The sequence below is a fragment of the Somniosus microcephalus genome, chromosome 12 (assembly GCF_052327205.1).
Source record: "Somniosus microcephalus isolate GS21.2 chromosome 12, FLI_Smic_1.0, whole genome shotgun sequence".
Classification (NCBI taxonomy): Eukaryota; Metazoa; Chordata; class Chondrichthyes; order Squaliformes; family Somniosidae; genus Somniosus; species Somniosus microcephalus.
In genome coordinates, this window is record NC_140998.1 from 119,803,237 (window position 1) to 119,824,675 (window position 21,439).

Here is a 21,439-nt window from a genome sequence, read left to right on the forward strand (position 1 = left end):
CAGTGGGGGACCCAATTCAGGTAATTGGTGGCTTATTTAGAGCCACTTATGAATGAATTTGCGCTCATCTTCTACATTTGACAGCTCGCCCACAGGGTCCACGCTGGTCGTGGACCATGTCTGTCAAGCTGAGACGGGGGTTCAGTGGCCATTAAATCAGTTGTTGAGTTGACAGCTTCAAATGTACAGTAAAAGCTCCCACCTTACAGAGATGTCTTCCCTCAGCCACAAACTCTTCCTCATGGCATTTCCACAATAGATTCAACATGCTGCAAGTCTTTACACAAGTCTCCATCCAGTCTGACCTCATTACCTCTCTCACCATTGACAGATCGCTTCTATCATCTCTACTTCACCTGCCATCTGTTCCATCAGCATGGGTGCTATTTATACTCTCTCACTTTGGTCCTCAGAATCCCACAACAATCAGCCCCAACATCAGCAGCATCAGGCACACCAGCAGCACTAACAACAACACCACCAACCTTTTCAGCAATCACCTGATGCTGCACAGGACAGAGGGCATCAGCACCCAACCACATTGCTGCCCGAGAGCCAGGGATGGCCTCACCATGGCCAGATTTACTTCACTTGATGCTGTACACCCTGGTACGCCAGGTTGGCACCACCCCACAGCAACACCATAAAGCATCCCTACAATGCCCAAGCCATTCCTTTCATACTCATCACCATTGCGGGGGGAACCATTATGTCTCACCATTCACTGCAACTCACTAAGCCACTTCCAAAGGCGCACACAAATCTGTCCAAGAACGCAAAGTGTTGAAAATAAAAGTTTCAATGTTTGACACCACATTAACAGAAACTTTACATGAACATTGGATAAAACACCCAAGTGCCTACCCTTGTGTGTTGTTGGTTGGTATGATTGCACTAGGATGAGGGAGAGTGTGAGGGGTGGCTAGTGAGATGTGGAAGTGATAATGTAGATAGAGAGTGATGGGTGGAGGTGCAAGGTAAGTTGGTGTGAGTAAGGATGTGCAGGAGTAGGGTAGGGAAGGCAGAATGATGGGGGTGTGATGAGAGGCACAGCAGGATTAGGTTGAGTGTGGCTTTGTACTAACGTTTCGTGATCTACTGAGATCATTGAAATTTTTGCGGCACTGCACCCAGGTCCTCCTGACCACATCCCTGCTTGTGCCCTCCTCTGCTATGTGCAACCAGGTTGTGTTGATCTCCTGGGGAGGTCTCTTCCACCCATGGGAAGGGAAGAGAACCTCCTTGTGTGCTGTGACTCCCTCCATAAGCATATGGAGGGAGTCATGGGAGAGCCTGGGTGCAGCCCTGCACCTCTGTGCAGTGCTTGTCAGTGTTTGCAGCACCTCAATGCTGCAGAACACTGACAGCACAAATGTCAAAATAAAGTTGGCCATGGTCCCTTTAAGGAAACCGGCTGATGACACGTCATCAAATGACGTCACCAGACCCGCTTCCTCTAATTGGCCAACAAACGCGCTGGGCAGGCTTAACAATCCCAGTCTCGGGAAATTCATTCCAGAGGTCGGGATGGAGACAGCAGCAGGGTCGAGACCCGCCACCGACATCGCCCGTCACGGACCCACTGTGGTTCGTAAAATCGTGGCCCTAGACTATATGCCTACATTTTGTGTTCATCAGAGTGAGAATGGAACATTCTACTTTTTGAAACCAGAATCAATATCAAACAATTCCACAGCAGGTCAGACACAGGGTAAACCTCCTGTTTTGCTATCTCAACATGTACATGTATGTCTGCGAAACAAAATGACAAACAGGTATTTAGGCCTGTCATCCTTCATCACTGCATTCAATTTGACAGCTGCAACAATGGAAGCAAATCTGCCTTCTTACTGAATTTGAAATCTTTTGGTTAAGAAACAATTTTAAAATGAAAAAATTTGAGTACATCATGAAATTCTGCTTTTGACCTTTCAGAAAACAACCAGTCGATCATGGCTTTTATAGGAAGCATCACATCATAACACCACACAGGAAAAAGGTGGGATTAGCACTTTATAAATGCTTCTCTTTTTTTTGTTACGTTTTGTACATATGTAATGCTTTGAACAATTTGAAGTGTCTTCTAACTGCAAGATTACCGTGTAACTGGTTTATTCTTTCAATAATAGTTTTGGGCAGTGTCACATTTTTCATATTAATGAAAATGTATTTGTTCTTATTCTAGCATAGTGTACTAGTGATCCAGAGGCCTGGACTAATGATCCGGAGACGTGAGTTCAAATCCCACCACGGCAGCTGCGGAATTTAAATTCAGTTAATTAAATAAATCTTGAATAAAAAGCTAGTATCAGTAATGGTGACCATGAAACTATCGGATTGTCGTAAAAACCCATCTGGTTCACAAATGTCCTTTAGGGAAGGAAATCTGCCGTCCTTACCTGGTCTGGCCTAGATGTGACTCCGGACCCACAGAAATGTGGTTGACTCTTAACTGCCCTCTGAAATGACCTAGCAAGGTACTCAGTTATAACAAACCGCTACAAAAAGCAATAATAAGAATTAAACCAGATGGACCCGGCATCGACCTCGGCACTGGCTTCAGCCACGACAACGGCACACCCAGCCCAGTCGACCCTGCAAAGTCCTCCTCACGAACATCTGGGGACTTGTGCCAAAATTGGGAGAGCTGTTCCACAGACTAGTCAAGCAACAGCCTGACACAGTCATACTCACAGAATCATACCTTTCAGCCAATGTCCCAGGCTCCTCCATCACCACCCCTGGGTATGTCCTGTCCCACCGGCAGGACAGACCCACCAGAGGTGGCGGCACAGAGGTATACAGTCGGGAAGGAGTGGCCCTGGGAGTCCTCAACATTGACTCTGGACCCCATGAAGCCTCATGGCTTCAGGTAAAGCATGGGCAAGGAAACCTCCTGCTGATTACCTCCTACCGCCCTCCCTCAGCTGATGAATCAGTACTCCTCCATGTTGAACACCACTTGGAAGGAGCACTGAGAGTAGCAAGGGCACAGAATGTACTCTGGGTGGGGGACTTCAATGTCCATCACCAAGAGTGGCTCGGTAACACCACTAGTGACCGAGCTGGCCGAGACCTGAAGGACATAGCTGCCAGGCTGGGCCTGCGGCAGGTGGTGAGAAAACCAACATGAGGGAAAAACATACTTGACCTCATCCTCACTAATCTACCTGCCGTAGATGCATCTCTCCATGACAGCATTGGTAACAGTGACCACCGCACAGTCCTTGTGGAGACGAAGTCCCGTCTTCACATTGAGGACACCCTCCATCGTGTTGTGTGGCACTACCACCGTGCTAAATGGGATAGATTCAGAACAGATCTAGCAGCTCAAAACTGGGCATCCGTGAGGCGCTGTGGGCCATCAGCAGCAGCAGAATTGTATTCCACCATAATCTGTAACCTCATGACCCGGCATATCCCTCAATCTACCATTACCATCAAGCTAGGGGACCAACCCTGGTTCAATGAGGAGTGTAGAAGAGCATGCCAGGAGCAGCACCAGGCATACTTGAAAATGAGGTGCCAACCTGGGGAAGCTGCAACACAGGACTACATGCATGCTAAACAGCGGAAGCAGCATGCTATAGACAGGGCTAAGCAATCCCACAATCAACGGATCAGATCAAAGCTCTGCAGTCCTGCCACATCCAGTGGTAAATGGTGGTGGACAATTAAACAACTAATGGGAGGAGGAGGATCCAGGAATATCCCCATCCTGAATGATGGCAGAGCCCAGCACACGAGTGCAAAAGACAAGGCTGAAGCATTTGCAACCATCTTCAGCCAGAAGTGCCAAGTGGATGATCCATATCGGCCTCCTCCTGAGGTCCTCACCATCACAGAAACCAGTCTTCAGATAATTCAATTCACTCCACGTGATATCAAGAAATGGCTGAGCGCACTGGATACAGCAAAGGCTATGGGCCCCAAAAACATCCTGGTTGTTATGCTGAAGACTTTTGCTCCAGAACTAACCACCCCTCTAGCCAAGCTGTTCCAGTACATGTAGAAAACTGCCCAGGTATGTCCTGTCCACAAAAAGCAGGACAAATCCAATCTGGCCAATTACCACCACATCAGTCTACTCTCAATCATCAGCAAAGTGGTGGAAGGTGTTGTCGACAGTGCTATCAAGTGGCACTTACTCACCAACAACCTTCTCACCGATGCTCAGTTTGGGTTCTGCCAAGAGCACTCGGCTCCAGACCTCATTACAGCCTTGGTCCAAACATGGACAAATGAGCTGAATTCCAGAGGTGAGGTGAGAGTGACATCAAGGCAGCATTTGACCGAGTGTGGCATCAAGGAGCCCTAGTTAAATTGAAGTCAATGGGAATCAGGGGGAAAACTCTCCACTACCTGGAGTCATACCTAGCACAAAGGAAGATGGTTGTGGTAGTTGGAGGTCAATCATCTCAGCTCCAGAACATCGCTGCAGGAGTTCCTCAGGGCAGTGTCCTAGGCCTAACCATCTACAACTGCTACATCAAATACCTTCCCTCCATCATAAGGTCAGAAGTGGGGATGTTCGCTGATGATTGCACAGTGTTCAGTGCCATTCACAACTCCTCAGATAATGAAGCAGTCCATGCCCACATGCAGCAAGACCTGGACAACATTCAGGCTTGGGCTGATAAGTGTCAAGTAACATTTGCGCCACACAAGTGCCAGGCAATGACTATCTCCAACAAGCGAGAGTCTAACCACCGCCCCTTGACATTCAACAGCATTACCATCGCCGAATCCCCACCGGCAATATCCTGGGGGTCACCATTGACCAGAAACTTAACTGGGCCAGCCACATAAATACTGTGGCAACAAGAGCAGGTCAGAGGCTGGGTATTCTGTGGCGAGTGCCTCACCTCCTGACTCCTCGCTGAATTTTGCGGGAGGCATTAGTGACCCCGCGCCCGGGCGCCAGTTGCTTTACACCCAGTTAGCGCCCCCTCGGGGTGATAACGGGAGGCACAAAGCAACCGAATTTTTCCCCTGTAATTTTTATTAAAATTGAGAAATTTGACACTCCACAAAATTAAGATTAGTTTTTCAGGGCCATAAAGTTTGTTTAGCAGTCAGTACACTGTTAAAACCCCAGTTGCATCTAATCCAACAAGGTCTAACTTTTAAAGGATTATTTAACAGCGATTTTACTGCGGAAAAGCCAAAGTTTTGTTCAGTTTCATTGATTTCCCTGATTACACTGATTATGACTGACTGACAGCAAATTCAGGATTTCCACGCTAGGATGTGCATGCGCTGCATCCTGAAGTTGCGATCTGTTTCAGAGGGGTAATAACAGCCCTTCGCTGTTATTACCCACCGCAATATAACTAAAGCTGAAACTGATGGAAATGCAAAGGTCTGTGAGCCTCTGTAAGAGTAAAGATAAGTTAATGTCCGGTACAACCCGTTCAGTTTTTCTCAGTCAGCACTGCATTTGCAGGCCCAGATTTTCTGCTCCAGCATAGTCACCAGTGGAAGCAAGGTGGGCGCGACTTCTGCCAACCTGACTGACCCACTGCTGACTGCAGTGGGGTCCTATTCAAATTTTTCAAGTAGGCCCCTGGCGGTATTACCATCTGCATGTGGGAACTTCCTGCTGGAGAAGGCAAATATGGCTCCTGCTGCAGGATTCAAATGTTTAAAGATGCCAGGTGGCCTCTAGGAGCAAGTAGTGTTGCTGCCTCTAACGCAGATCTGATAATAAAACTATACAGACCAACATATCGATAGCCTTGTTACTGATCTGAAGTCCTGATTTGGCTATTTGTGTTTTTTTATCGTGTCCCGCCTGGCTTAGGGATGCTGGGCGCCTGTTGTATATTGACATTCCTGACACGCAGCTTTGCCAAGGTGGTAATAATGGAAAATGTGCCCGATGACCTCATTCCATTGTTACCATCTAATTAGAGTATGCCAACCCATATTTGGGCAGGCATTTTTGGTGCCGCCTAACATTTCAAATCAGAAAATACAATAAGCGCAAAACGGGGCAGGGATCCAGGGCAATGAGTCACCGCCAAACTTTCAGCTACCGCTGTCCCAGTGCTGGTTCAAAACTGGCGAGGAATGCAAAGAAAATGCTACCTATTGTGCCTTTCCAGCATTTCCTATTTTTATTTAATAGTTTGGGCAAGTGCAGTCTTTTATGATCAATTACCACGACGTATTTTTATATAATGTAAGCACCATCTTGACTGACATGATGCCACATTTTACAGGGCCAATAAACTTTAACTCTCAGAAAACTGGCAACTCCAGGGAATTCCAGCTTGTCTGGACCAACCATATATATTTTTTATTAATTTTCAGTTTGCACATACTAATGCTGAGACAAACATTTTTACAGTAATAAAGCTATTCAAATGTTGTGAGTAGTTTTATTATTGTAATATTGGCGTGTTATTAGAAAAATGTAAAACTTTTTATGCTCATCCTGTCTTGGCTATGCTTTCCACTAATTCTCTCTTGCTGTCTCCTTCTCTCACCTATACTTTCTAATTTAATCTTAATACAATTCTTACTTTTATTTCATCTGCTACCCCGCCGCCGTCCCCGCCTTTTTTTAAAGTTTGAATTATTCTCTCGTCCATGCTGTGGTTCTTCTTGCATGCTCCTATTCTGGATCCAGTTCCATATCACCTAAGTTTAGAACGGTTCTGGGTTGACTATAAAAGAATAGCTCAAAAGGATAGTTTTTAGCCAAGTAAAATGCATGGGCCAGACACCTACTCACAACTGAAACTGGTTGTTAATACTGAAGTCTCCTGGGTTTTTTTAAAGTCCAAAAGCCAAAATCTAGTTTCTGTAATGATTATCACTATTTATGGGCTTGAAATAAATCTTTAAATATAGTCATTCCAGATAATTATTCTTCCCTTTTTATTACATTGTAATTTGTTTTAGACAGTAGGAGTGCTTGGATTGAAGACTTGTTACAGATGTTATTTTGGGGTAATGTTAAATACAACCTGCAATTGCAAAAATAAAATAGTCTGAGGCATTTCCTTAACCAGTTTAATGCTCTCCCTAAAGCAGATTTCAGCATTCTAGAGTGCCAACAGTTTACATCCATGACTAGACTGGGCCTATATTCTCTGGAGTTTAGAAGAATGAGAGGTGATCTCTGAGAAACATACAGAATTCTTACAGGGCTCGACAGGGTAGGTGCAGGGAGAACGTTTCCCCTGGCTGGGGAGTCTAGAACCAGGGGTCACAGTCTCAGAATAAGGGGTCGTCCATTTAGGACTGAGATGAGGAGAAATGTCTTCACTCAGAGGGTGGTGAATCTTTGGAATTCTCTACCCCAGAGGGCTGTGGAGGCTCAGTCGTTGAGTATATTCAAGACAGAGACGGATGGATTTTTGACTATTAAGGGAATCAAGGGATATGGGGACAGTGCAGGAAAGTGGAGATGAGGTAGAAGATCAGCCATGATCTCATTGAATGGTGGAGCAGGCTCGAGGGGCCAAATGGCCTACTCCTGCTCCTATTTCTCATGTTCTTATGAAGTGTTAACTGCTCCTAAATGTCCAAAAGTCCATGAAAACATGACATTCTGTTCAGTCATACCTGAAATATTCAGTCTCTTAGATCTCTTCACTGTTTGCCCGATGCTTTTGTCTAGTCGTCCAATGTATGTAACAGACATCTTTAACCTATCGGAGTCAGAATAAGTGAAGAGAAAGCATCAATAAAATGTTCATTGTCCCAGTCTGAGAGTTACTTTCTGACTGCTTTTTGAATAATGACTGTGTAGCAGTGCAAACTGGTTCTCTGATGTGCAATTCTAATCACAGTTACCAGGGAAAATAAATAGAACTATACCTTCTGTCATGTTTTACTCAGATGGAAGCATTTTTGGTATTTTCTTAAGGTGACACAGATTGAAACATGTTTTTCACCCCTTTGCTCCCACAATTGTTTTTAAAACTGTTTTTTCTCTCTTCCTCTCCTGTTGTTCCACAGTTCCCACGGGTACTGGTTGCTATCCTTCCCTCCAGCAAAGTGGTCATTCTTCATTTGTGAGCCTAGTCAGTGGAAAAATCGACTGACATTAACCCCCAACCCCCTCCACACTTCTCAAGGAAAGTACCTTTTTCTTTCTCTGAGACTTGGGCCACAGAAATTATTTAGTCATTGGATTAACAATGATCAGAAAGTTGCCTTTAACTGATGGTATAGAAATTCAATATGTACAAAATTCACTTATTTCTGATTTCATCACCAATGAAAATTTTCACCCAAAAAGTTGACACAAGATTACGTGCTATCCAGTAGTAATGACATCAACATTTATAAGCATTTTATTACCTGAAGCCATTTTTTAATGTCTTTTCAATTTACTGAAGTATAACGGGTTTCTTTTTGTTTCATAGTTGAATCTACTCTACCAACCCGCTGCATTATTTCCAGATATTTTCCATTACTTAATGTATTCCTAATGTATGGTGTCAGTCTGAAACAAAAGAGCATGGGTTTTTATACGGCGCAGCTTGGAATGATTTGGTGTATATCTGCGGCAATAAATACAGTAAAATTAACTAACCAAAGAGGGTGAGAGCAACTATGTTAGCGTGCTTTGATAATGGGCTATGCAACTATTTATAGTCTGTGGCTGAATTGTCATATTTTGTACAAAAAATCTGAATAGCTACCAAAATGTGGCTTGTATATTTATGTGTGCTTGACTTGCATAGTTTACAGACAGTATTTGCATTTGTTTCAATGACATAAAAGCAACAACAGGAAATGAGTGAAATGGTTGATTTACTCAACTTAATTAGATCCTGCAATATTGGTGAGTGAAGTTGTGTTGCAATCTATCATTTATTTGAGATACTGGATAAAAATTGATAAAGAGTAGATACTAGAAAGGCTGGCTGTACTTAAAGTAGATAATTCACCAGGACCAGATGGGATGCATCCTAGGATGCTAAGGGAAGTAAAGGTGGAAATTGCAGAGGTGCTGGCCATAATCTTCCAATCCTTCTTGGATACGGGGGGTGATGCCAGAGGACTGGAGAATTGCAAATGTTACACCATTGTACAAAAAAAGGTGTAAGGATAAACCCAGCAACTACAGGCCAGTCAGCTTAATCTCGGTGATGGGGAAGCTTCTGGAAACAATAATCCAGGACAAAATTAACAGTCACTTGGACAAGTGTGGATTAATTAAGGGAAGCCAGCATGGATTTGTTAAAGGCAAATCATGTTTAACCAAATTCATTGAATTTTTTGATGAGGTAACGGAGAGGGTTGATGAGGGCAATGCGGTTGATGTGGTGTACATGGACTTCCAAAAGACATTTGCTAAAGTGTCACATAATAGGCTTGCTAGCAAAGTTGAAACACATGGAATAAAATGGCAGCATGGATATGAAATTGGCTAAGTGACAGGAAACAAAGGGGGAGAAATTCATTATAGCCCCATTTGGGGCGATAAATTTAAAAAGTTGAGAAAATTAGCGCCAGGCGCTAATGTTTCTAAACTTTTAAAAAATTTGGTTTTGCGCTCCAGGAAGGAAGTGGAATGCTAAATCAAGCACTCCACTTCCTTCTTGGAGCGCAATCGGCTGCAGGCGGAGCGGAGACTTCAGCAGCACTGCACACTGGGCCGTGCAACACTGCTGCGTTCAAAGGCTCCTTCCCTCCCTTAAAGGGAAGGGCCATCGCTGCAGGCTCTGCAATATGAAAAGTACCTATCTGGACCACCAAGGCAGCCGTGTTCCTGTGCGGTCAGCCCAACACTCAAGCAGCGTGCCGGGCTGATCAATTGCGGGCAGGAACCCGTGAAAAAAACAGGAACAAGAAAGATACGTTTTTCTTTACTTACCTCGGCCACCTCGCCTTTAATCCTCACCCATGAAAAGGCTGGCTGCCCGCTGCATGCCTCCTGCAGCTGTCGGTGTTTTCAATCGGCACTGCTGCAGGGGATGGAAGTCAATTTCGGGTACGGGGTGCTACCGGGCCGATGTGCATGGCGATAACGTCACGATCTCTGGGCGCAGGAGATTGGGGCGCAACACCGTAGCACCGCCGCAAAACTCCCGGAGAGTATGGCAGGAGTCGATGTCAGCGCCGCGCCCAGTCTCAAAGGCACCCAATTTTGCCCCCACAGAGTAGTGGTGAACAGTTGTTTGTCGGACTGGAGGAAGGTATACAATGGTGTTCCCCAGGGGTCGGTACTAGGACCATTGCTTTTCTTGATATATATTAATGACTTAGACTTGGGTGTTCAGGGCACAATTTCAAAATTTGCAGATGACACAAAACTTGGAAGTATAGTGAGCAGTGAGGATAGGGATAGACTTCAAGAGGTTGGTGGAATGGGCGGACACATGGCAGATGAAATTTAACGCAGAAAAGTGCGAAGTGATACATTTTGGTAGAAAGAATGAGGAAAGACAATATAAACTAAAGGGAACAATTCTAAAGGGGTTGCAGGAACACAGAGACCTGGGGGTATATGTACACAAATCATTGAAGCAGGCAGGGCAGGTTGAGAAAGCAGTTAACGAAGAATATGGGATCCTGGGGTTTATAAATAGAGGCATAGGGGGAGAAATTTGGTTACATCGTGTTTGGGGGCGGTAGCCGAATTAACACCAGCCATTTAGCACCCTGCGTGGGAGTACTGCCCCGGCTGCTTAATTGGGCTTACCGCCCCAGCAAGGAAGTGAAGCGTTATCTCTGGCACACCACTTCCTCTCGGGGCAGTGTCTGGGGCGCAAAGCATGGTAGCACCGGAGCAATACGCGGCTGCTCCGCCTAACGCTGACACGTTTCATCGCTGCGCACTCTGCAGGCTGTTTGATGGCCTCCACCAGCCCACCAGGGCGGTGTGGTGCTGTGGCCGCAGTGAGGGGCCAACCTGGAGGCCAGCCAAAACAATAAAATGGCGGTGCGGGCGCAGCCTAGCTTCGCCTTTAATTATCGCCTCGCGAGTGGAGGTCAGCCCGGTTCGCGACCCGTGAGGCTGTCGCTGACATCACCCGCGGGGCGCAGCCAAATTTCTGCCGTGGGCGGTAAGGGGCTGCACCAGGGCACTAAGGGGTCGCGATGCTCGATGATGACGTAATCGCGGGCGGCGCAGCACCACGGGGTGGTACAGGTTACTGCCGCCGCTAACCTCCTGCTGAATTTCGCGGGAGGCGTTAACAGTGCCGCACCTGGGCGCTAGGGGATTTGCACCCCATTAGCGCCCCCCACGAGAGGCGCAAGCCAACCCAATTTTTCCCCCATAGAGTACAAAAGCAAGGAAGTTATGATGAACCTTTATAAAACACTGGTCCGACCACAACTGGAGTATTGTGACCAATTCTGGGCACCGCACCTTAGGAAGGATATGAAGGCTTTAGAGAGGGTGCAGAAAAGATTTGAAAGACTGGTTCCAGGGATGAGGGACTTCAGTTACATGGATAGACTGGAGAAGCTGGGGTTGTTCTCCTTAGAGCAGAGAAAGTTGAGAGGAGATTTGATGGAGGTGTTGAAAATCATGAGGGGTCTGGACAGAGTAGATACAGAGAAACTGTTCCCATTGGCAGAAGGGTCAAGAACCAGAGGACACAGATTTAAGGTGATTGGCAGAAGATCCAAAGGCGACATGAGGAAAACTTTTTTTACGCAGCGAGTGGTTATGATCTGGAATGCACTGCCTGAAAGGATGGTGGAGGGAATTGGATAAGTACCTGAAAGAAAAAAAATTGCAGGGCTATGGGAAAAGGGCAGGGGCGTGGGATTGGCTGAAGTGCTCTTGCAAGAGGGCTGGCACAGGCTCGACATTGTGGCATAAGTGCCTGCCCAAACTTCCGCTGCTGACCCCACCAACATTTGTGCCTTCAAGAAAAGGCGCTATTATTTGCTTACCATTGGCAGGTGCCCATGCCACTTTAAAAAATGTAAAAGAAAATTTGGTGGCAAGTCTTCAGGAATACAGGCCACGAATCTGGCCTAGATCCCCTGGGGGCTTCCACATCTGCTCCTTGGTCAACGGGTACATCTGCTTCATTATGTCGAGGGCCTTGTAAGGAGCAGTAGGAGGCTCCAACTCCACCCCATCCCCTCCCTAAACCCATCCCAGAATGTTCACCGCTGGGTCAGGACCTGGTTCCTGGTTGCACCCAGTTTCTGGCCATTTCAGCATAATCCCACCAAAGTTACAGTAGGAGTATGCAGCAATAGTCACAGATTTCCAGGGCCAATATCTTTATGGTAGAAGGTATATTCATTGGATTCATGTTTAAAATCAATATTCTCACAATCTGTATATAAGTAGGATAGAAGCTTTCCAGCTATTCATGCATATATAAACTGTTTGTGAGAACAACGAACTATTAATCAATCAAGTTTTAGAAATTGGTTTGATAGAATTTACTTAGTTCATAAGTCTTATGATTTCAAACAATGTTAGTGAGCAGGACCAACATGAGAAGTGGGCGGCGAGCAGCAATCTCTCTCCACCCCCAGCTCACCCTTTATACCAGTGTGGCATTGGGAAGTTTTGTTCAAGATGCTGGGAGAAATGGGCTCTGAGCAGCTTTGTCACTGCAGCAAAATTTCATAGCAAGGTCTGCAGAAATCATCGGTCCCCAAAAATGTTGAAGTTCAAAACACAAATACTATAGGTGACTGAGAGAACCAATAATCAGGGATGACTGAGGGAAGCTGATGAAGTGTAGCTATTGCCCTTTGCAATATTTCATATTCTATAACAGTTCACAACAAAATCTACTTTATCTTCAAAGATTACGGCTGGATCTGTATCAAGAGATTACAAATTTATAAATACCACTCAGAGTTGCTCTTAATAATGGTTGTTATAAACAGTGTTGCAGTGATGTGCATTCATGCATTCACACATGAAGGGCCCAGATTAGAGGAGGTGGAAAAAAACAATCATGTATCTGACCAAGTACGTCAGGTCCATTGTTTCAAATCTAGCTAGAATATTACCCGTTCTCCCATAAAATTACTCACAGGTAGCCTAGGGTCTGGAGCATGGCTGTGAGATTTAGCTGCTAACCTGGGCTGTCCCTTTAAAGCTACTGCTCAAATATCTCCAGTAGGAAAGTGGTCAAAATAGGGAAAGTGGTCCAAATAGATAAAGTATGTAAGTGCCATGTAATAGATAATCCATGTAAGTGCAGCTGCTTGTAAATTCCTGAGGTCACCAAAAAGGTATTTTAACTGCTTGTAAATTTCAGGCTCCAGGTCAGGAGTATTCAGGATTCTCTTTTAAGATTATATTGCCTTTTTAACGCTTGACTGACGCACACCAGATAAAAGACTTTTATATCTATACCAGCAGACTCCCCCATGGATTTGCTGATGGTGAAATCAGAGTTTACCCTGTTGCAAGAAGTGGCTGCTAGGGTGTGAATACAGGTGCAAATCTCGAGTAAAACGATCTGGAAAGAGGTTTATAACAGTTCTGCCCAATGACAATGCAGCAAGTGTTTTACATTGCTGAGTACTTGAAAAATAAATCATTAATGTTTTGCTTCTCTACTGCAGCTAGATCATTTAAAAAAATGTCACAACCGCGTAAATAAATATGAACAATCACTTTCAAATTATGAATATAAATAAGAATAAGGTGTTGTAACAATTTAGAATAAATTAAAAAATATAAATTCTGGACTCTTTAGCCCTGATTTTAACTCGGGCGGGAATGGTACAGGTGGGGACCGGGACGGGCAAACTTTCCTTACCTCAGCAGCGAGAGGCTCTGGCAATTTTAACTCCCAGTCCTCAACTGGGTGCTCTCAGTCAGCTGGCAGCCTAAATCCGGCAGGAAGCAGGAGGTGGCCAGCGGGCGGGCATGAATGTATAATAATTCGCAGGGAGGGAGTTTCAGGAACACCTTGCGATGGGGGGGGGGGTTGTGGGGTGCAAACCTAGGGCAGGGGAGGCCTAAACTTTCCATGTGGGGCCCAGAGGTGCATTAGCACCGCAGAGTGCATCTCTGGGCCCCACAAAGAAAGTTTGAAAAATATGTTTTAAAAGCAACTCGTCCCTCTCGGTTCACCTGGCGAGAGAGCCACAATGGCTTCCCCGCTCAGGCCACTGATTAAATTAGTAGCCGGACCCCAATTACATCATCGAGTCTAATCTGCATATTTAAAGAAGGTCCCCACAGGATGGCCTGAGGGCGCTCCGCTTCTTTCTTGAACAGAGGCCCGACCAGTCCCCATCCAGCACTACCCTCCTCCGCCTGGCTGAACTTGTTCTCACACTGAACAACTTCTCCTTTAACTCCACTCATTTCCTCCAAATCAAAGGTGTTGCTATGGGTACCCGCATGGGTCCTAGCTATGCCTGCCTTTTCGTGGGATATGTGGAACACTCTTTGTTCCAGTCCTACTCGGGCCCCCTCCTTCACCTCTTTTTCCGATACATTGAGGACTGTATCGGTGCCGTTTCCTGTTCTTGCCCTGAACTAGACAATTTCATTCACTTTGCCTCCAATTTCCACCCTTCCCTCACCTTCACATGGTCCATCTCTGACTCTTCCCTTCCCTTCCTCGACTTCTCCCTCTCCATCTCTGGGGATAGGTTATTGACCAATATTCACTACAAGCCCACTGACTCCCACAGCTACCTGGACTACACTTCCTCCCACCCCACCTCCTGTAAGGACTCTATTCCATTCTCCCAGTTTCTCCGTCTCCGCCGCATCTGCTCCGACGATGCCACCTTCCACACCAGTGCTTCCGACACATCTTCCTTTTTCCTCAACCGAGGATTCCCCTCTACCGTGGTTGACACAGCCCTCAACCGTGTCCGTTCTATCTCCCGCACTTCTGCCCTCACCCCTGCCCCTCCCTCCCGGAGCCACAATAGGGTTCCCCTTGTCCCCACCAGCCTCCACATTCAACGGATCATCCTCCTCCATTTCCGCCACCTCCAAAGTGATCCCACCACCAAACGCATCTTCCCCTCCCCTCCCCTTTCAGCATTCCGTAGGGACCACTCCCTCCGAGACACCCTAGTCCACTCCTCTATCACCCCCAGCACCCCTTCCCCTTTGCCTGGCACCTTCCCGTGCAAGCGCAGGAGAGATAACACCTTGTGGCGTACCGATCACAGAATGGACACAATCCGCTTTCCGGTCCGTAGGCTATAAATCAGGCGTCATGCCTTTAAGAAGGATCACACCTTTAAGAAACTCGATCTGCAACATAGTTAAGCCAAGAGCGGGGTAGGAGCAGTCAAAGCTGTGCACTGGAAAAGAGAGTTGTACTTTGTGTAGTCTCTGACTCCATTTTGTGTTCAGCATGCAGCCTCAACAATTAAACCTTTTCTGTTGAACCTCTCCGAGTTCAGTATTTTTTGCTAGGAGTACGTAGACTCCTACAACCTGCCCTTATACCTCCACCCTTCCCACTGTCCAGGGCCCCAAACACCCCTTCCAGGTGAAACAGCGATTTACTTGTACTTCTTGCTATCTAGTATACTGTATTCGTTGCTCATGATGCGGTCTCCTCTACATTGGGGAGACCAAACACAGATTGGGTGACCGCTTTGCGGAACACCTTCATTCAGTCCGTAAGGGTGACCCCGAGCTTCTGGTCGCCTGTCATTTTAATTCACCACCCCATTCCCACTCGGACCTCACCGTTCTTGGCCTCTTGCATTGTTCCATGAAAGCTCAACATAAACTCGAGGAACAGCACCTCATCTTCTGATTAGGCACTTTACAGCCTTCCGGACTCAATATCGAGTTCAACAATTTCAGATCATAACCTCGGCCCCTATTACATTTTTACTTATATTTTTTATCCACACTTTTGTTTTGGCCCTCCCCCCCTTTTTTCTCTCCCACATGGCAGCTGTCTCCCATTCTGCCAGCGCATTTCACACCTAATCTAGAGCTGTCTTTTATCTCCACTAGTCCTATCACCATCTCGTCTCGTTTTGAATACCTCTTAATGTCTCTTCTCTTTTGTTCTCTCCCAGCCTGGCCTCTTAATCTATTTCATTCCCTGTGCCTCTTTAGTCTTGATAAAGGGTTTTGACCCGAAACGTTGACTCTAATTTCTCTCCACGGATGTTGCCTGGCCTGCTGAGTTTTTCCAGCATTTTCTGTTGTTATTTTGGATTTCCAGCATCTGCAGTATTTTGCTACCCCACAGGTGTCCTTCCTGCCTGCTCAGAGAGCAGGTTAAACTAGAAAACTGCAGAAAGGGAGCGGACGTCGGCTGGTAAATCTCCCCAGCAATTTTAACTTGCCCGCCTGCCTAGTTTCCATCGGATGGGATGGGTTAAAATTGTTCCTTCTGTGTGTGTGTGTCTCTCTCTCTCTCTTCTCTCTGTCTAATAGTCAGCCTCTCTGTTGTAAAAATAAGTACTTGAAAATAGATTTCCTGCCAAACCTTACCTCAAAAAAGATTCTAAAGTTCATGCTCCATCCTGTTTTGAAATCATTTGGAAAAATTAACTAATTTTTACTGTTATGGCCTGAATAAGGGCTTTCTTCAAGTTGTTGCACTGAGAGAATCATATTGATTCATACTTAGAGAGTCTCCACGATACACATGCTCAGACTATAGTCAGCTGGGAATTACAGGTGCAAGTTTCACTATTCTTTTCTAACAAAACATCCACACCCAAAACACTTAGCCAATCCGTTCTCTTTTCACATGCTCGTGGGCCTGCTGTGTAGTTGCAGCAGTCTCTGGTTTTATTTCAGATTTTCAGCATTTGCCGTCTTTTATTATGCCGTCACGAGTAAATGGGTGACAGATTCAAACTAGAATAAACTCTGACATGTTCAACCCTGATATTTTAGATGTTTAAAGGTACAGTGGCAGAATTTGATGAATTAACATTCTGAAAATGGTGCTTGTTGCTTTCTGGCATGATTTCAGAACATTGACAATGATGGCTGTAATGTATTATCACATGGTTTGGTATGAGCATGCTCAGTTCGCTCTGGCCTAATAAAGCAAGCACATGGACCAGCAACTCATTGCGTCTCTGTCCTTCATTTGTTCTATCCACGTATATTACATTTTGGCGATGAGGATGGGATCCCAAAGCCATTTTTAGGGATTAATGAAGGACACAGTGTTCAACCTTCGAGTGGACAAGTTTAAGGTGAATTTGTGACACCTAAACAGAATTTTGGTGATGTTCTACTGTTAATTATCATGCAGAATCATCTATGTTTTGCCTTTGCATGTATGTATACACAACAACAGCAGCATTGATTCCCACATGTACACAGGTAGTGTGCTGAGTCACAGGATTCATCAGAAGCCTCGTCATGTATGACTGAGCTTGTGAACCATTCAGTTCTTACATTGAATGGATGGAGATGTTTTTTAAGGCCAATAACTTTATTGAGACCGAAGGTACAGATGAGAATGTTCAAGCTCAAAATAAAGTAATTTGTGAATGGAAGAAAGCAATTTTTCTAACTGTAGGGGGTGGTGTGTGGGTCAGCCTCACCACTGACTTATGAGCGGTTGGAATCGCTCCCACTCCCTTGATTCTAGACCTTGGGCTTATTTGGGGGGGGGTGAAAAATGTGCAGCAGACAACTGGTTTTGGTGCAAGAAACTTTGATCTTTATTCAAGAAAGAAAAATACAACATAACAATCTTATACTCTAATAAAAATGAGAAACATTTTAATGCATACGAGGGAAATACAGTAGAAAATACCTCACCCCTCCCAATTCCACTTCCTAGCTAAGTTGAACTCTAGAGGACCAGGGATAATGCTCACCAAACGAATCCTTGACAGTTGAGCTGGTTCGCGGTTTCGGGGTTCGCTGGATGTGTTGGTTGGTGTCTGCTGTACCCCGGATGCGGTAGAGGACTTCGACTGCTGGTCAGTCTTCGCAAGTTCGCTGATGCGGTAGGGTGCATTTTGGATTTTTGGGGTGAGTACCCACTTTTCTTCTGTAGAGATAGGGTTTAGAGTTCCTTTTTAAGTAAAAATCTTACCCGGGGGTAAGTCAGGAATAGATTGTAGAGTGGAAAACTTTCGAATCTTCGGTTTTCTCCTGAGTTGTTTTTCTTTGGTCGCGGTGGCTCGATATTACCAGGTTGGTTGGTGGTAATATTTTGTTGGTAGTTTCGTAAGGCTCTTGTTGCCGCGATGTGTCCGATGATGTCCTGGGTCACTGAAGCTGTTGAACTTGGGTGTACGGTAGAATGCTGCCCCGTCTCGATGCTCCGGTTTCTTCTTGTGTGTTGCTTCTAGAAAGAACTGTCTTCTTGAGAAAACAGGTGATGTAACAAAGAGTCTCACACATCAAGGAACTTTAAAGTAAGCTTTAAGCAACTTATAATTATTATTATACTATATACAAGAGCGGTCTTCACCATGCCTCTAGGAGAAGCCCTTTTACAATACTGAGCAGTTCAGTATTTATACTAGTCCAAACACAGGAAGTGACGTATGCACAGGAAGTGATGTATGCACAGAGTTCACAGTTCACAGTTCACAGGAAGTGATGTGCACATAACTTCCCGGAAGTTATTTATTATTATTACATTCTTCCCTCCTGCGAGATTAGAAGGCTGTGGTCTTCCTTTTATTCCGCAGCCGCTGAATGAGTAAGAGTCGCACCTGTAGTGTCCGTGTGTAGATAAAGACACTGAAGACAGGAGTTGGTTCATAGGTATTTACTAAGCAAGTCTGGGGGGGGGGGTTCTAAAGGATATACACAATACACAGGCTTATATAGCCCAAGTGGCAATTACCAGCATTACGCACACCTGGGGCTCTTAAAGGCACATACACCACAATTCCTCCCCTTCTAGCTAACTAGTACATCATATTTTAAGTAATTATTAATTACATGTTATATGCAAAATCATATACATTGCTGTATTCATTAATTATAAGTTAGTCTCTCAGGAGGCTTCCTGACTCGGTCCGGATAACGCCTCGGGGGTGTAGTAGTTTCTGGTGGTGTAGTAGGTTCTTCTGGTAAGGCTGATTCAGCTTGAAGGCCAGTGTCGGGTTCATCGGGTTCCAGTATCACCGGATCGGAGGTAGATATGGGTATCTCTACTTCATCGTTAGATGTATAGCGTGGTGGTGTAGGTTGTCCCTTTTCGGATGACTTGATGATTTGGCCAGCATGGCGCCTTATTATGCTTTCTCCGATGTCCACGGTATACATCAGTGGTCCTAGTCGTGTGCAGATAGTTCCAGGCTGCCATTTCTCGGTACGGTAGTCCCGGGCCAAAACCGGTTGGCCTATCTGGAAGGCCCTAGTTGGCCTTTCATTCATGCCCTGAAACTGCCGGTTCTCCACGTCCCTTCGGATGTTGGCCTTGACCAAATCCAGCCGGCATCTTAGGTTTCTATTGTAGAACATCATGGCGGGAGTTTGGTTTGTAACCATATGTGTTGCATTCCTATATGCAAATAAGAAGTTATCCACCTTGTGCTGAAGTTTTATGCTTTCATTACCCATGGCCTTTATGGCCTTCTTAAAGTTCTGGACAAACCTTTCAGCCAATCCATTGGTGGCAGGATGGTATGGGGCGGACGTGTAGTGCTTTACCCCATTGTTCTTTAAGAACTTTCTGAATTCTTCGGACACAAATTGCGGTCCATTATCAGAACATATCTGTTCCGGCAGCCCATTCCTGGCAAATATGGTCCTTAATACTGTGATGGTTTTTTCCGTGGTGGTGGAGGACATTTTTATTACCTCCGGCCACTTGGAGTGTGCATCAACTGCGATTAAGAACATTGAGTCCATAAATGGACCAGCAAAGTCGATGTGCACCCTTTGCCAGGGAGATGAGGGCCACTCCCATGGATGTAGAGGGGCCTGTGGAGGAGCATTTTGGACCTTCTGGCATCCTAGGCAGCTCTTGGTCATGTCTTCGATGTCTCCATCGATACCTGGCCACCATACAAACGCCCTAGCCAGGTTCTTCATTTTCACTCCACCCAGATGCCCCTCGTGAAGCTCCTTTAGCACTTTACCCTGGAGTTTGGGTGGAATCACCACTCTGGATCCACACATCAAGGTTCCTCGGCACACTGACAGCTGTTCTCTTCTTTGCGAGAATGCTGGCAACAGTGGTTCGCCATGTGCTGGCCATCCCTTCATTGTTAAATCGTAGACCCGTGAGAGAGTAGGGTCATTTCTGGTCTCCCTTTCAATGGCAGAATTTGTCACCGGTAGACATTCCACTATGGTAGAGTGGAATATCTCTACTGGGTCTACTGTAGGTGCCTCTTCTATCGTTGGCAACGGCAGGCGCGATAAACCGTCAGCATTCCCATGCTGTTTTGACCCTTTGTATTCAATGTTGTATTGGTGTGCCCCTAGAAAAAGGGACCACCTCTGTAGTCTTTGTGCCGTCATAATGGGGACACCTTTCTTAGGGTTGAATATGGAGATGAGGGGTTGATGGTCAGTCAGCAAGGTAAATTTTTGTCCGTGTAGGTAATGGTTGAATTTCTTCACTCCCCATACCAGGCTGAGTGCTTCCCTGTCTATCTGGGAATAGTTACGCTCAGCTGAGTTCAATGAGCGTGACGCAAAAGCTATCGGCCGTTCCGAGCCATCAGGGAATCTATGGGACAATACTGCTCCTATGCCGTAAGGGGATGCATCGCACACCAGTCTGATTGGTAGTGATGGGTTGTAATGAGCCAAAACTTTCTCGGATGTGATTAAGTCTTTACATTTATGGAAGGCACGTTTACAGTCTTCGTTCCATTTCCAAATCACTCCTGTCTGTAGAAGATCATTAAGAGGGTGTAGAATAGTTGATAAGTTCGGTAAAAATTTATGATAGTAATTTATTAATCCCAGGAATGACCTCAATTGTGAAACATTTTCAGGTGCTGGGGCTTTTATAACTGCTTCAATTTTTTCAGGTGACTTATGCAACCCTTCCTTATTAATTATGTGGCCACAATATGATATCTGATTTTGGAAAAATTCGCACTTGGGGCGATTTGCTCGTAGGCCCCGTTCTTTCAGCCTAGTGAGCACCTGCTCCAAATTGGCAAGGTGCTCGTTGTCGTTTTCTCCTGTTATAAGGATGTCGTCTAGGTAACACTGAGTCCCCGGAATCCCTTGCAGGACTTGTTCCATAGCTCTTTGCCAGATAGCTGGAGCTGATGCTACTCCAAAAACCAGTCGATTGTACTGGTACAGGCCTTTGTGTGTGTTTATTGTGAGATACTTTTTAGAGGTCTCCTCAACCTCCATCTGTAGATATGCCTGTGCCAAGTCAATTTTTGTGAAACGTTTTCCTCCGGATAGTGAGGCGAAAATATCTTCTATCCTCGGAAGAGGATACTGTACCGTGTGAAGGACCGGGTTTACAGTCACCTTAAAGTCCCCACAGATGCGAATTTTTCCCTGTTCCTCAGAGTTATTTTTCAATGCTTTTTTCATGACTGGAACGATGGGTGTTGCCCATTCGCTCCAATCTATTTTGGATAA